Here is a 16,122-nt window from a genome sequence, read left to right as displayed (position 1 = left end):
ATCGTTATTACTGCATGCAAAGAGCTTGTATAAAAAACATCCATGACCTCTGCTCAGATATCTGTTATTCAGGTAAGTTTGTTTTTATTTATAGAGCACCAATTTGCAACACACTCTCAAGAGACTTCACAGAGATAATTCAAATCAAACACAGACTACCGGTAGTTAAACGTTTTCTATTTAGGAAAGCCAGCTGATTGCATTGAGTCAATGACTGTGCAGGGTTCACTCCTCTTTGATGTGCATGTAGCGACAGTAGACATTTGCTTGATTTGTGTAGCTTACTACAGCATTCCCTCACACAGTGCATGCATGCAGCAACAGTGGAGACAGAAAGAGACCTTCAGCGAAACCAGGCCCATTGAAAGGGAAATCAGAAACCATCCAGAAGTGCTGAAAAAAGAGTTTCCTTTTCAGTTCAGTATTAATAACAATCTATTAATTCTCATAGACAAGTTTAATATGAATGACTTTATGTTTTTTTGTGAATTGTAGTTTCAGCATAAGTTAAGAAACTGTGTTGAAGTATTACATTAATCAAGAGGAGGCTTGATTAGATGTTAAAGGTTAAAAGCTGACTAATGTATACAGGTGCGTACTGAAGTGAAACTAGATGGGGTGCGGACAACATCGACTGTTGATGAACAACCTTCTGAGTAGAGATGGACCGATATGTTTTTTTTTTTAAGGCCAATCCTTAAAGCGATATTGCTTTTTCTTCCTCCATTTACATGATAAAAATGGCACACTGATAAATATTACACAACTCTTAGGTTAAAGATCCCATGGTATGGCTGCTGATTACACAAATAATTAATCTGATACTGATACAAGATTTGGTCAGAAATGTCAACCAGTCTATCTCTATTTCTGAGTTTAAAAGGTCATCTGTAGACCAAAGATTAGAGCTTCTAGATTCTGAGCATCTGACAGAAATGACTGATCTTTCATTTTGTTTTTGAGTAGAATACGATTTCTGAGGTCTGTATAGGAACATAATATTTAGAGAAAAAAAATGCAGTTTAGGGGAATCAGTAGCATGAAAACACATCTGATAAAGAAAAAAAAACTGTTAGAACTGGATAGAACAAACTGACAGCGAGGGTGTTTTTAAACAACGGGAAATTTTTTCATACCTCAACACATGGCTGAGATAAATGATGTCAAAATCCCTTTAAATATTAAACAATTCTCCAGACTGGTCCTTTGGAGGAGTACTTAGGGTGACTATTTGCTCTTCTACAGAAGGTCCTGGTACATTATTATTGGCAATTTAATTAAGACCTCTAACTACAGATCAACCGATACAGTTTCGTTTAAGGCCAATGCCAATTATTTTGACATAAGTATATATCACATACAAGTTGCATACAAGCATATGCGACTTGTATGTGATCTCCTGTGTGAACTGCATTCATAAAAATGAAATGTCCCGCATGCGCAGTAGAGTGACAACTAGGGCTGCAACAACGAATCGATAAAATCGATAAAAATCGACTTTTAAAAGCGTTGGCAACGAATTTAATCATCGATTAGTTGTGTCGCGCGATTAATGCGTCATCCGCCGCCGCCGTCAACCGGGGGAAGAAAAAAAAATATGGCGGAGCGAGTCAGCGCCGCAGTTGCAGTGTTGCCAACTCAGCGACTTTTCAGACCCCTCCAGCGACTATTTTTCAAAAAAGCGACTAGCGACAAATCTGGCGACTTTTTACGGTGTCACTGGCGGCTTTTGCCTGCCTTGGGGCGCCTCCCCCATCCCAACGCCTTTTTCCCTCTCCCACAGGAATCCCTCTCAGTCAGAGCCGCAGGATTTTAGTGAGGAGTTAACCCTCAGCGTCCAGACTGCAAATGAAGCGCGCATGCGCCGGGATTGACGGCGCAAATTGATCACAATAATTAAAATAGCCGGCGCTTTGTAAAGTGAAAAAAGTCGTAACATGCAACTTTTGTAAAAACAAATGAACATGGCACGGAAGCACCACTGTTATGACGCAGCACCTGAAAAGAAAACACGTTGGAGCCTTCAATGGCAGTGAAGAGAGCTGATCAGCAGGATGAGTAACCATGTTTGTTTCATTTTAAAGTGGGGAAACGTAACGTTAGTTTCTCAGGTAGCTCATCTGATGCTTTCCTTACCTTGTTAGTAGGTTACAGACAGTGATAAGGTTGGCTACTTATTTTACTTTTAATTTCATTTAAATTTGTTTAAGCAGCGTTTATATTTTCTTTATAAATAAATTAACTTGCAAATTATGAGGGCAAGGCTTTTAAAGTTTAAATCTTCTGGCAAAGATAAAGAAAAGAAGATCCTGCAATTTATGGAAGTAAAGCAGAACAAAATCCAGCAAGATCAGTAATATGTCAATTAATTATCTGCCACATTCCCATGTAAATATCTGTCTTTGGAGGATGTGTCATTTTTATTCCAAATACAATTTATAATTTGAATCACAGGGCTATTTTTATCTCTATGGTTCAGTATTTTCTCAAGCAGCAACTTTAACTGCTATACTTTCCTGTCTTAAAAGGCAGAACTCTTCTAGTCTAAAAAAACTCATTTGTTGAAATGGGGGGACCTATTGTTTGAACCCCTTAGGGGCTTTAAAAAACAAAAATGCCTGTCTCTTTTTGCGCTTTATGAAACAAAGTAGCCTATATTTTGTGGATGTACAGCTACATTTCTCATGTAAGTTTGCGTAGTTTTTACACAAACATTTATTTTTCATATTGCACCAGTACAGTTAATGAGCAACCTGTACTTGTGGGCTTGTTTGTTCTGTCTAAAATGTTTATTTTGGAATAAAGAGGTTAATATAAAAAAAAATTTTGTCCGATTCATCGATTAATCGAAAAAATAATCGGCCGATTCATCGATTTTTAAAATAATCGTTAGTTGCAGCCCTAGTGACAACAGAATTAGAAGTAAAGATAGATGGTAGTGCTGAAGCACATCTTGTAAGGTTACATTTAATTTCCAAACAGAGCTAGCACATTTCTTGGTAAACTAAAGCATTCAGGTTCTTAACAATAGAAGACTGCCATGTTGAACCTGGTTTTGCCAGAGGTTTCTTCCCAACAGGGAGTTTTTCCTCTCCACTGTCGCTCATGCTTGCTCATCATGGACAGGTTCTCTGAAACGGTGTTATCCAAGCTGGACTTCCATCTCCCAGGTCCCTGAGTGAAGCTCTAGTATTAGCCCACGCAGTCCACTGGATCTCACCATAAAGCTCAGCATACCTTCTCGCTAGCCAGCAGTCTACAGACTGACCAACATCCTCCATCTCCATTCCACCACCAGTTTCAGGCCTGGGGGGAAACAGCCCTATTCTTTACTCCTGTTCATCCATATAGATAAAAAATTAAGCTCTATGTTTTCTTCCGACGTCTGAGCACCAAAGAGTAATTGTTTCAATAAACTTCTCTCTTCGTTTTTTTTAGATTGAACTGTGCTTTGTGCTTTTAAGAGATCTAAAGCATTGAGGCTGAGTTGATGGTTTTTATATTTGCTTTCACATTGTTAACTTTAATTGTTGACCATGGAATGTTCATTAGTAAACACATAATCAGAGCTGGACTTATTGCACATGTAATTTCCCATCACAGTACCACACTGAAATCCACTGAGAGTCAACAATCGCTTCCTAAGTGTTTGTAGTAGCTGCTAATAGCTGCTAAATGCTAATTTTCATCTCCACTCTTCTTGAGCCCATCAGGGAACGAATCAACTGAATTCAATGGATGGTAAATTGAACATAGTATTGCTCATTTATATGTCTTAGCTTGTTTTGAGATATCTTAATCCGTTCTCCAGGGAATACCTCCTAGTAAATGCTAACAGAATAAATATGGCCCTTTATGTGTTTTGAACAGTTTATTTCCCATAAATTTTGTTTTATTGAAAACATTTTTTACTCTGCATTTTCTCTGCATCAGATGATGGCACAGTTACTGATAATTTACAACAGTCCATATTGAATGGGATGCATTTTATAATCAACATTTTCAGGAGTTTCTCAACAGTTTTGTCTGCATCCCACAAAAAAAACAACCCTATAAATGTTCCGTTCAACATCATTTTATCAGAAATTACTGAAAAAGACACATATCTAGTTGTCTACTTATACCGTAGTTAATTAATGTAGTTTTGTCTGGCATTCTTTAAAAATGTTTTACATCCTTACCTTGCCATAGTGTTTCAAAACACTAATTTCACAACCGTTTGTAAAACATGCATACAAACGTTTATTCAAAAGAGTTTTTCTATTTTCTTTTTATATACCGGTACTTAAAATACCCTACTGCAGGAAAAAGTTTAACCGTTTTTAAGTTCTTTTTTTGTAGACCTGTTATACGTTTTTAGTTTTTGTTATTGTATAGTTTTTATTTTGAATAGGTAGGCAAAAGAGTAAATGCAGTTCTGGACGTCTTGATACTGTTTCTGCTATTATCTAAGCTAAACAGAGTTTAACTTCCGAGGAATTAATGAATACATATACAAAAATGACTTTAAAGAGGCAATAGCAATTTTTTTAAAAGACCCACCCTCTCCACTTTAAAAAGAAATACACATGCACAACCCTGTACCTGCTGCCAAGAGGAAACACCTATTAAACGCATGTGAGAGCGTGCACAAGCCCATTCTCCATGTGCACGGTCTGTTTAAAAGTTGCTGTTCTAATCGCTTAAAGAAGCTTACTTACCAAATGAAGATTTGTCATTTTGACACTATGTTAGACTCACTACTGATAAGTGAAAATGGGGACTAGCACATAGGATGGCCTTACGTAAATACTGTTTATCACCAGACTGATTGAAAATTAGCAGGACCACCTATTTTGATGATCCACCTGTAAAAAGAACATCCTCCACTATAGCTTTAAGGTATTTCAAAAAGCAGATAAGGATTTCACCTACATGTGTCTGATTAATTTAATGTTAGTAATGATAGCTACTCAAACAGACTGACAATTCATCAACCTGGGCAGTGGCCTAAATTGTGTCAAAATGTAAATATATGAAACAAATCAGTTCTTCAACAAAGGGACCACATTCTGTTGTCACGTGCCACTGTTTCTCTCTTTGTAATGTGTTCATAATCCAAGAAGGGTTATTGTTGAAAACCGGACTGAACTATGAGGGCAGAGATCACAATTTATCATTCCTCCTAGTTCACTACATTCAGAAATAAAGTATTTCAATTCTTAACTCATTTATTTCAATAAACAGTGTAAGTTTATAGAGGAAAATATTTTTTTACAAGAAAATAGCTGTAAATCTGATTTTAACTGTAATATTATGCTAAATCAATGCAAACACTTTGTTTTCCTGCACTGAGGAAGATCCCTACAATATCCCAAATGTTTGTAGAGTCCATCATGGTAGGGAGGTCTAACCTTTATTCTGATAAATCCATTAAAACATCAACCTAGGTTAGATCATTAGTGCTTAAACTAGAAAGTAAAAACAAAACTGTAATGATATGGATTAAATATTTCATTCTGTCTTTATGCATTAGCTTATAGTACCAATGTTAATTTCACCAACTTAATCAGAACATGTTACAAAATAAAATTTAAAAATGCTGTTAGGCTCTAAAAAGTAAATGTTTAGTTTTTCAAACAGTTAAGATATATCTATGGTTTTTAAAATTTTAGAGGAACCAGAAAAAACTACCCTAAAGAGAATAGGTGTAATGTAGAGTAAACGAAAAAATAAACTACAATTTCTTCTCAAAATTAAAATTTAAATGACATGGTAGAGAACGCTATGGCTGCAACTAACAATTATCTTACTAAGTGATTAATCTGTTGATTATTTTTTCAATATTTATTATTATTGATTAATTAATATCTATTATTAATTTTAATTGATTATTAAATAGATAGCAAAAAAGTTGCTTAAATAAGATGTTTTTAAAGAATTAAACCAGAGAAACTAAATTGTTTCAACTTTTTCTGGATATAGCATATTGACAGGCTAAAAAGCTTTTTTATCGTAAATGCAAAATATTTATCAATCTACTTTTTATTCTGGTATAATTACTACTTAAAGTGAGTGGCTCTGTCAGCTTCAGGCATATTTTAGAGTTTCTATACTCCACCTAACGATTAATCGATCACTAATTAGTTCATGATTATTTCAATAATCGATTAATCCCGATTAATCCAATTAATTGTTTTAGCCCTAGTTTCAGGACAAAAATAATCTTTAACAATGTTTTGGAATTCGAACCAACATTTAACTATATCAAAAAGTTTGTGCTTAGTTCAAATACAAAATATGCACCACATCAATTGTTCTTCTCTTCTCTTCCACAAACCAGATAAAATAAATTTATCTCGACTTTTATCTATTTATTTCTTTGTTCTTTAACAAATTCATAGTGAACTTTCTGGTCTTAACCTCTCTTTCTGCCAGTAGCCTCTAAACATTTTGTAACATCTATTTCCAGACTAGAAATGCATCTCTGCAACCCTGACACCCTTACACTCTGACCACCTGGTTTAAACAAACATGGCAAGCTTGGTACCTGTAAATGATCATAAATCTTTATCGCAACACAATACAAACTCGCACCTTGGAATCGTCTTGGACTGTATCCTGAAGTCTAAAAATGCACAATTGAGAAAAGCAACAGTAAACTGTTATTAGACATGGAGTTACTTTAAGAGTCTCTCTGCCTGAAAACTTCCAGCTGCTCTTTGACTCAGCATGTTTAGAAACAATCTTGCAAAGACACGTACCTTGACCACGAGATTTCTGCCGATTACCCACCTTGCAACCAGGCTGGTGAAGAAAGAGCCTTTTAAATATCATTACTGAAGAGCTTCATGCTGTTAGGGCGCTGTGAGCGCACTGAGCTGTTTAAGTTTCGCTCTGGGCTCTCCCACTGCTGTTAGGTTGTGTTTTGTTAGCCTGGGGCCACAAATTCCCCAACAGGATCATGTAGGCGTGTTCTGGTGCGTGAGTGTATTCAACGAGGAAGCGAGAAGAAGGAAACAGACTGAGAGGATGAGAACAAAGCATGTTGCACCATCACCTGGGTTCAAGTGGCCCAACAGAGGGGTTTCAAAAAAACTGTTTAATTAAAATCTTTAAACCTTCCCCTAGAAGAATACAGGAAGAAGACTTGACTTAGAAATATATATTCCGCTAATACTACAAAAACTATTAAATGCTTTAAAGCAAATGTTCTGTTAAAATACTCTACATGCAGTTATTGCATCAATAGCTGGCATTCGTTAAATTTGTTTGTGAAAATTAAGATGGACTACAGGGTGGAATAGTTGGTAAGCAGTGCTGTCCTTTAGCAAGACAGTCATGGTTGAATTCCAGTCTGTGGTCTTTCTAGGTATAGCTTCCATGAGGTGTTTAACAGTCTTGTCCAAAGATAAAGACAATTTATTGGTAACACACAGGACAGATCAAAAGATGAGTTCAAATACTTCTCTAAGCCTCTTTAAAGTTTTATATGATCAAAACTAAAAATTAAAATTATCAACCAATTTATTAGTCAAGAGGTGTTATGGTTTCCCCTTCTTGACTTTGAGTTCTTAGTTTTCAGTTATCGAAGTAATTCTGTTTTGTTGATCTTTGGTTTATTTTCCATTTTGTGTTATATTCAAGCATTCTTAAGTTATGCTCTGTTGCCCCTTGTGCATGTCTCCTTTCCCTTAGCTCCCTTCTAGTCACTTCTATCCACACCTGCTCCATATCAACTGATTACGCTAGTCTTTGTTCTGTCTCCCATATATAATATTCCTGTGCAGTTTTTCATTGCTGGTTTCTTGTTGTTACATGGCTCTCCATGTCAGCTTTTTCCTGCCTGACATCTCCCGTTTTTTTGGGATGATTCTTGGATTTTGTTTCTATTGCCCTTTGACCACATTAAACCTACAAGAACTTATCTCTGCCTCCCTTATCTCTGCATTTGGGTCCTGAACCAACCTCCACCCATATGTTGACCAGATGAACTGAGAACATTCACAAAATTAGTCTTTAAAAAAGCTATAAAAACCATCCAAACTGTGTGGGGAACCGCAAATATCTCCCTTCTTAGTAATGATTTAACTTTGATCGACCAAAATTTTATGCGAAGCTAAGTTATAATTTCTTAGTTGAACCCAGGCCAGATTACAGCTATGGCTGAAAAATCAGGAAATAACTTAAATAAACATAGAGGAGACAGTAAAATATATTAAAATGGAACACACCATGTCTGAATTTAAAGAAATTAAAGAAAAGATGAGAAAAAAGACCAGATCTTTCAGTTGTTGTTTTTTTTAACTCCATCAAACCACAGTGAGAGCCAAAATCCAAAAATGGCAACAGCATGGGTCAGTAGACAGAAATTTCCCCAGTACAGGCCCCCTAAATTACACTGAGAGCACATGGACCAGTTCAAGAGGTAAAAAAAAAACAGCATGTATAGTACTGCAGGCCTCACCTGGCCAAGTTGAGGTCAGTGTTCATAATTCAGCAATAAGAAACAGACTAATGAGATGAGGACAAAACCTCTGTTGACCAACAAAACTCAAATGTCAATCTCAGATTTACCAAAAAGGTGGAACTTTTTAAAAGTTGTCAATCTGATAGCATTTTTCCGAAACTATCACAGTACTTTAAAGGAACATCATAGTGGCAGTAACGTATGGGTGTCCTGGTGTGATGATTTTGTGCTTTATGACTTGCCATAATTGATGGAACCATGAATTCTGCTTCCTAGCAATAAATGTTCCGGAGAATGTCAGGCCATAAGTTTGACCACAAGCTTATGTACAGATAATGTACGTTGTGTATGTTGAAGAACATGGGTTTAAATAGGACTGAGATGCTGTAGCCTGGCCTTACACAAGAAATGTGGTTGAACTGGATTAACTGCAAAAAAAGAAGAAAAAAAAAGGAAAAAAGAATAGGGTAGGGAAAAGGGCAAATACTTCAGGAAATTACAAGCTCCACATGTCGACATAAAAGTCTCCTGCAGGGTGCTGGAATTTCAGAATAATCCCAGTATAAAACATTTTATCATTCTCATTAATTAATGTCTAATCAGCTTTATAGATATGCATACAACCATTTGCTACAGTTTGGACCTGCATAAACATCTCTTAATACATAATGTACATTGACACATGTTGATTTCTCTAAATGGCAATATGCTAGATCAGACACCTCTCCTTGTGACCAGAAGTGAGTAAAACTGAACCTAAACCATCTTTTTTTATATATTCTTATGTTTTATATTGTTTCCAGTATGAGGCATAAACATTAACATTGTCTCTAATAACATATAGCCTACATGGATAGTTTTTATTTATTTGTTTGTTTTTTTATTAGGTAATTATTCTTAAAACAATGGTATATGGTTTATACATGCATTAGAAACAGAAGATCTGAACTCAGAATTCCTGGTGTGCATCAGTGTGTTTATGGTTATTTGCATGGGTTATAGTTGAAGTGTTTTAAGCTCATTTAAAAGTAAATCTTACTGTTCAGAATGTTATTGTGGTGTGGTTTACTTTTCAGTTTAAATTTCAAGACATTTACTGAGTTCGAATTCATGGGCTGGGTCCTCCGAAGGCCAGATTCGTAGGCCAATTACGTCATAGCACAGCGCCGAGGACTGTTTGGATTGCAAGACTCCTCGTTATGCGGCCTACAAATGCGTCTTTCTTTTTCCTCGTTTGAAGGACGGGTTCGGTGTATCCTACGTTACCCTTGGATATCCCGTGATTCATTGCTAGTCCAAGCAAGCTGTCCGCTCCATGCTCAGAGGAAAAAGGTACTTGGCGCCAAACAGTGGTGAATATTGGAAGTGCAGTTTATTCTAATACAAGTATGTGAATAGTTCCGTCTGAAATAAATGAAAATAGTTTCTTAAATGGTTATTAAGGGAGATATGTGGCGGGTAATGTTTGTTTTATCGAAAGATTTTTATCTGTTACTGTGTAAATGGTTTTAGCTGTAATTTAAGGACAGATTCTAATATATCTGTAGTGTGATTTTCATTTTTATTGCTATTTTCCATCTGCTTAAAGTATTTTTTGTTGTTGAATATAAGAGATTTGCAGAGATATTTTTATGCATACATTGCTTAGATTCACTCATATCTTTCTAAAGCATTTATGTCATAATATTTGCTTTTATTTGCTCATGCTCCACTCATGTCGTAACCTTTATTCCACTCTGTATTCTCATGAGTGTAGTCTTTGTTCACTTTACAAAAAGTAACAGTAGCAAAAAATTCAGTTTTCATTCTTTTCCTGCTTTTTGTGTCAATTCCCACGGTTGCTAATCAACAGAGCGTATGGGCGGTGAAAGCCGTGGAATTATGTACCTGTTTGAATCCACAGCCAAAACACTTCTGGTCTCCTTATTTTCACGGAGCGTGAAGGATCCAGTCCAGATAGACTGGGTCCTTGAAGGATGCAGCCTTTGAAACTGAATACACACAATTCAACTTCCTGTCAAATTTTCTAAAGTTATTTCTGAGTCAAGTTCGTCCTCTGCAGCCCCCCCACCCCGCCTCCACCAGTCTGACTACTGCAAATCTGCCACATATTATGATGGAGAACAAAAATACATGGCTTCAAGAAAATAATGTTCCAGCAAATCCTTCCTTTGCATCTGATACAGTAGTATATGCAAAATTTAATTAAGAGCTAATTAAGAGCTACGTAAATTGTTTTCTGTTTGTTTTTGTTAACAATTTAGGATCAGATAAGGAACATGCCCATAAGTCTCCTAAATCAGCAATTCTCTTTTTTTATGTAACTAGCAGCTAAAACATTTTTTTAACGCCTTGCATAGTGATCCAGGCAACAGTGTTCAAAGTGAGATCCTTGCATGACTGCATGAACAATATGATCTGTTGGTGAGCCTTGTTGGGTTTTCAGTTCTTATTTCTGCAGCATGGTCATCTGCCTCTTTAGTTTTGCAATGTATTATTTAGAAAGCACACATTTTTTCAGAGATGGGTTAAAATAAGTAAAACACTTACCTAACGTCTTTACAAGTAGTTTTAATTTGCACACAATTTGGTTACAAATAAAATCAAATAGGGTTAAGTTAACAAAGCTTGACATCTGAGACCATTCATGGGCTTTCTCGAAAACTAAGTTCACTGCAAACTTTTGCAAAGTAACATTAAGCTGTTTTTGTTCTGATGTTAATGGCTTTCTTTTAGCTTTATTAGTTTTTTCCATTTAAACTCAAGCTTGGCACACAAGGCCCTCATGTATCACTCTCTAGCGGACACTTGTAATGGTAAAAACTGTCCACTACGAAGAGTTTTTTTTCCATCTATTCGGCTGAAGTGGTATGAAGTAACTCTTTCAACATTTCTTTGCTGCAGAGCCGTTACAGGACATTAAGTGTGAATATCCATCAGCCAGACTTTTTGTATAGATAAAACTGTGCATACTTTGTGTCCTCTGTCCTTGAACAGCCTTGCTGTACTGAAACATGAGGGGAACTGTGACAGATGAAAGTAAAATTCCTTAGGGGATGGGGAAGAGGCAGGAACATTAAACAAGACAGCACTTGAGGAAAGAGGAAGCTCATGTATACAACATTCAGCACAGCTTGTATTTGACCAATACTAGCAACACACACACAACTAGGGGACACTTGTGTAGCGTTTAACAGATGTTTTAACTAGCTTTGAGCTAACTATTCCATCCTATCTCAGACTGTAGTTTGAGGCCATGTGATAAAGTGAAGGGTGAGACATAAATTGATGAAACTTCTTCATTTTATCTTTAACTAAACTCAACTGCGGTTAGGCGTATAACAGTAAAAGGCAGCTGTCCACAATTTAATATCAAAGTGTTTTAGTTTCCGTCTAAAGAATATATCCTTTACATCTTTATGTTATTTTCAATTATGTATTACATTGCAAAAATGTATACAATTAAATTAATATACATTGAAGTCTGTGGTTTTGATTTGTACAAAACGTTTTCAAATAAGCTATATACTCTTGTGGAGCACCATAAGATGACATGTAAACCATCTCTGTAAAACTTAATAATATTAGTTATCTATCAGTAAAGTTGTGACATCTGGTCTTAAATGGACGGTAATTTTAGTAACAATATCACTTTAATGATATGTATTTTTTTAATCTGGGTAAAGTGTTAATCAATATAATTGTTTTTGTGTTTGTTTGTTCTGTAGAAATATTATACAATATAAATATTGCATATTTCTTTAATTCCTTCATACTGGCCCTCTTTCCAGGTACACTTCAGCGGTTTAAGGGAAAAAATGCTTTGCAAAAATCTGTCAAGACATGCATCCCGGGGTGTACAACACTGTTCCACCCTACAAGGAATCAGAAGGCGCTTCTTGGTACTGACAGTGTTATACATGCATTAAACCCTTCCCATCACGTTTTAGCTTTCTTAGACAGGAAAACTCATCTGCTTGTAGGAATCAATGACAATTTTTAGATAGGTTAAAGACTGAAAAACCATCATCTTTACTTTTAAAGCAAAATCCCTAATCCTTAAAACAGAGTAGTTATTAAGAAGGCGCGTTTCCCAACCTGGACAACCCATTCAGACATGCCTTTGCTCTGAACAGAGAGCAGGGGGTCTGAGTATCGCAACATTCTAACCTCAGGGCCTGGAATGCGGCACAGACTCCTCACCTGCTCGGACATGCTGCGCTCATGAACAAAGATCTCCTCTGGAATGAGCGCCTTCAGTTTCACATAGTGCCGTTATAACCACCACAAATAATACTTTACAAAACACAGCAAAAACAAAGCATGACTTTATCATTTGCTTTCTTCTGTTACAAAAAAAAACTTTTTTTTTTTTCCTGGGTGTCCATAAACTTCGGGCCCTTTGTACACACATTTATGAGGATATTCTTTTAGTTGGTAAAAGAAAAAAAAGGGACAAAAAATAAACTCGATTCTTACCAGAGTCTGTTGAATTTCTCGTAGGATTAAAGTTTGGTAACAAAAAAATAATCTGTAAAGTCCCTTCAGGAGCGATCAAGCCCAACAAAGTGTCTTCTAGGCTGTCAGAAAGTGGAGCAGAAGGTGTCAGGTGGCCACTCCCTCACCTCTGAAGCCTACAGATAAGGTAGCTCTACTTCCTTATTTCAGGAATCTTGGCTTACTGATTGAACCAAACGAAATATGGATTTGTTTACACCTCAAAACCCTCCAACTATCAATAATTGCGCATTTTCTTCATTTTTTTTCCTTAAAAAAACAACATTTCTATAAGTTTGTTTTTTTTATGTCGCCAATACACTTAATAATGTTAATTTATTCGGATTAATTACATTTCAAGTGATAATTATTAGGAATGACCATATATTTTCTCTTCAGTTTTGTGTTTTTATATTTGTTGTTTTTTTAGGGCGTATAGTTTTGTTTACACTTGCTAACCAGCAGATGGCGGTGTGCGTGCTTTAATAATACACGTTCAAGTTGCAACGTTTGTTAATGATGTGACAAAAAACACATACTGTACAATGTGAAGTATAAAAAGGTGAGCCGAGAAAGATTTAGATGCAAATTTAATAAAAAAAAATAAAATAAAAAAGTTAAATGTAAGTTATTCAAAATATTTGAGATTATTGTTGTTGATATGATAATATTTCAGTCATAAATGTTTACAAGATTACAGGATACACAAAGTGTAATTAAAAACTTGAAAGAAAATTTATAAAATAAGTTTTAAGTTATAAACAATAGAGACAATAAGAACAGAAGTGTGTCAATCATTGAATTAAAACAGTGCAGATGTTTTTTGATTGTTTGTGTTTTGTTTTTCAGTTAAATGGCGTAGAATAAAATGGCTGGCTGTTTTCTGTAATCATTAAAGAGGACAGTGTTAAGACAAATCCTCTTTTGATGCTGACAATGGTTCACAAATTTCATAAATAGTATGTAAATTAGTCTCTGACAACATTCAGCGCGATGTTACTAAAGTGGTTTTCAAATGGGTCCTTGAAAGTAGGTTGCCTTTATTAAGGTTTTTTCTTTTGTTGTTTTTACAATGTTAAAGATTATGCTCCTTTTTTCATGCCACCTGACTATAAATCTGACTAAATGCTACTTTATTAAGGTCTGCTTGAATTAGACATTTAGCTAATTACTATACTTTTTAGAGTTTTCCTTGCAATCATGGTTACTACCTGTGCAGATATATCCCAAAATTCTTTGCAAGAGTTTTACTCACAAAGCCTCATGGGAATGTTTTGAGGGCGAGATGGTGCAGGCAGTGTGTATGAGAGCCAGAATTATCAAACATACTGGGACTAAAATTAGTGGTTATCTGTCCAAACGGTCGGTTAACATTTAAAGATCATCATAAAGTCCGTTATATAGTCCCTGATCTATAAAATGATTGAGGGGTTAGAGTGGACATTTCGACACAGACAATGTTTTGACATTTCTCTGCCTCCACACACCTGACATGAACTAATGGTGGATTAGCAGTCCTCAGCCACTCTTAATGTCTGCTGAGGAGATAAAGCAATCATTTAATTCCGATATGCCGGGGATAATGCATCCAAAAATGAAAGAGCAGTGGATCCTGAGGTAAAGAGACTTAAACCAAAGCGGAGATGCATCAGTGCTGTCCCAATAGGTTAAGGATGGAGGTCAGCCATGTCGTATCCCACTTTGGCGCCTCACCTGATCTCTGACCTCCTGGCTCTAACAAACAAACACATCTCCGTCATCGGCAGTGACTTCACCCTCTGGATTGTCGTGCCTACATCCATCTGCTTGGTTGTGATGTCTTGCTTGTCCTCTGACCTCCAGTACATCAAGGTCTGGGACTCTGTGCTGCAACCGCTCTGCTGTGTTGGCAGCCAGCCGGCCAGATCAATCCTCTACTGTACCTCTGGACTCAGACTGAACAATAGGACCAGGTTAGTGACTCACTTGTTTTTGATCACCCACTTCCAGAAAGACTTGGTGACTTACCTGCTGTCTCCACCCACAGAGGTTTCTACCTTAGACCTACTTAAATCTCTTGTTAATAAACCATTCTGAGAAGTTTAACTGTTTTCTCTGCCTTGAATTAATGGATCCTTCTGTTCTGACCTCAGACATTTGGTGCACATGCGTAACCACTACTACGTTTTCAGAAGGCTGTAGTCGCAATTTAACCTGCATCATTCATATGCCTGTCTGACGCCCATAAGCTTGAAGGCTCTCTGGATTCAGCACAGCAGTCTGGAGCCTTTCCTACCCTGGGTTGTTTCTCCTGTTGACCTGAAGGAAAAGGAGCAAGGTGATTTCCCAAATTCAGAATAAGCATTTCCCATCAGCTTCAGCAGGCATCTTTACAAGATCTTTTCTTTTGAGGACATATACCGGTATATACACATATTGTACACCAATAAACATAATAATAATAATAATAATAATAATATAAGCTATATAATATAATGCATCCTTCCTTTTTCCACATTGTATTCCTTTGCTTTATGCTGATCCAACCGGAATATCCATATCCAAAAAAATCTTGTCATCTTGTCCTCACAAGGAGTCCCGCTTTAATATAGCAAACCTTACAAATTAATATTCTTTATGGTAGAAAAAATATATATAGTTTTCTTTTATGACAGTCCTCATTGTGTATTAAGAAATGTAGGAAAGCTCCTGTCTAACCTCATAAATGCACATCAGGGAATCAGAAATTCAAGGATGAGAAGTTCCAAGAAGCTCTGACTTGAAAAAATAGCAAGAAAGAAAGAAAGCAAGGCAGACCATAAAAACAATACTTCAGTTACATTTAATTAAGATAGAATGTTAGATTTATAAATGTTAGATTAAATTGTTTTTCAATAATTCACATCAGTCATCAGCATTTCACAACTCGTCCAAAATGTGCAACTCACCATGTGAGAAAACAAAGACAAAAAAAAAAAGATATCAACTCATTTTTACTTTCCTTCTTCTAGCCTGAATGCTGTTCCTTCTAAAATCCCAATTATCCCATACATTCCCAGAAGGGCTGGGGTAACAGTGACTCACATTATTTGCTCACTTGCATGCTACCATAACATACAGTATATGATACTTTTCCCCTGTGTACCTCAAATCCCCCAGGGAGGAGTGCAAAAGTAACGCCACATGCCAAAAAGCCA

At 36.2% G+C, this 16,122-nt stretch overlaps 1 protein-coding gene across 4 annotated transcripts in view; it reads right to left on the bottom strand.

The window, feature by feature from the left end:
• Positions 1 to 13,065, bottom strand: part of ptk2bb (protein tyrosine kinase 2 beta, b) — a 31,242-nt gene extending 18,177 nt beyond the window's left edge. For 3 of the 4 annotated variants that reach the window (XM_038287515.1, XM_038287513.1, XM_038287516.1), the window contains exon 1: positions 12,929 to 13,065. The gene's annotated coding sequence lies outside the window, so the exon portion shown is untranslated. Of the gene's footprint in view, positions 1 to 6,774; positions 6,925 to 12,928 lie in introns of those variants that run through there. The other variant, XM_038287514.1, reaches the window with a different exon arrangement.
• Positions 13,066 to 16,122: the final 3,057 nt, after the last annotated feature.

This window comes from Cyprinodon tularosa, unplaced genomic scaffold (genome assembly GCF_016077235.1).
Source record: "Cyprinodon tularosa strain WSP-4 unplaced genomic scaffold, ASM1607723v1 ctg24, whole genome shotgun sequence".
In the NCBI taxonomy this organism is placed as follows: Eukaryota; Metazoa; Chordata; class Actinopteri; order Cyprinodontiformes; family Cyprinodontidae; genus Cyprinodon; species Cyprinodon tularosa.
The sequence above is the reverse complement of the archived record's forward strand: the minus strand, read 5'-3'. Positions and strand labels throughout refer to the sequence as shown.